This window comes from Eurytemora carolleeae, unplaced genomic scaffold (genome assembly GCF_000591075.1).
Source record: "Eurytemora carolleeae unplaced genomic scaffold, Eaff_2.0 scaffold395, whole genome shotgun sequence".
NCBI lineage: Eukaryota > Metazoa > Arthropoda > Copepoda > Calanoida > Temoridae > Eurytemora > Eurytemora carolleeae.
In genome coordinates this window covers 9,477-9,900 of record NW_019396292.1, presented here as the reverse complement: position 1 = coordinate 9,900, position 424 = coordinate 9,477, and positions in this window count along the sequence as shown.

The window sequence follows — 424 nt, the reverse complement described above, 5'->3', positions numbered from 1 at the left end:
AGGGATATTGAGAATGGTTGGTATGTGAGGGTTAAATATATAAAATTGAATTCTCCTAGGATCTGAAAATCTCTAGAGAAAACTAATTCTTTATAAAAGATAAAACTTGAAGGAAAATTATTTCTCCGACGGTAGAAAATAATGTTCTAATCTTCTATCCTTCATTCTTCAATGCATTTTCTTCTATTTACTTAACACAGAAAACTTTTCTTTTACCATGTTATTTCACCTTTATCATTTCCGCTAAATTACGCTACTAAAACATTTTATTTAAAGGGCCTGTCTCAAGTAAATCCCATACAAATAGATTTCCATGTGTTCGATTCACAACGGTACGAGTACTCAACCTGTGGGTCCGTCCTAGAGAACGATTTTTGGACCCCCCCCCCCCCTCCTATCAATTTTGTACATGACCAAATTAGTA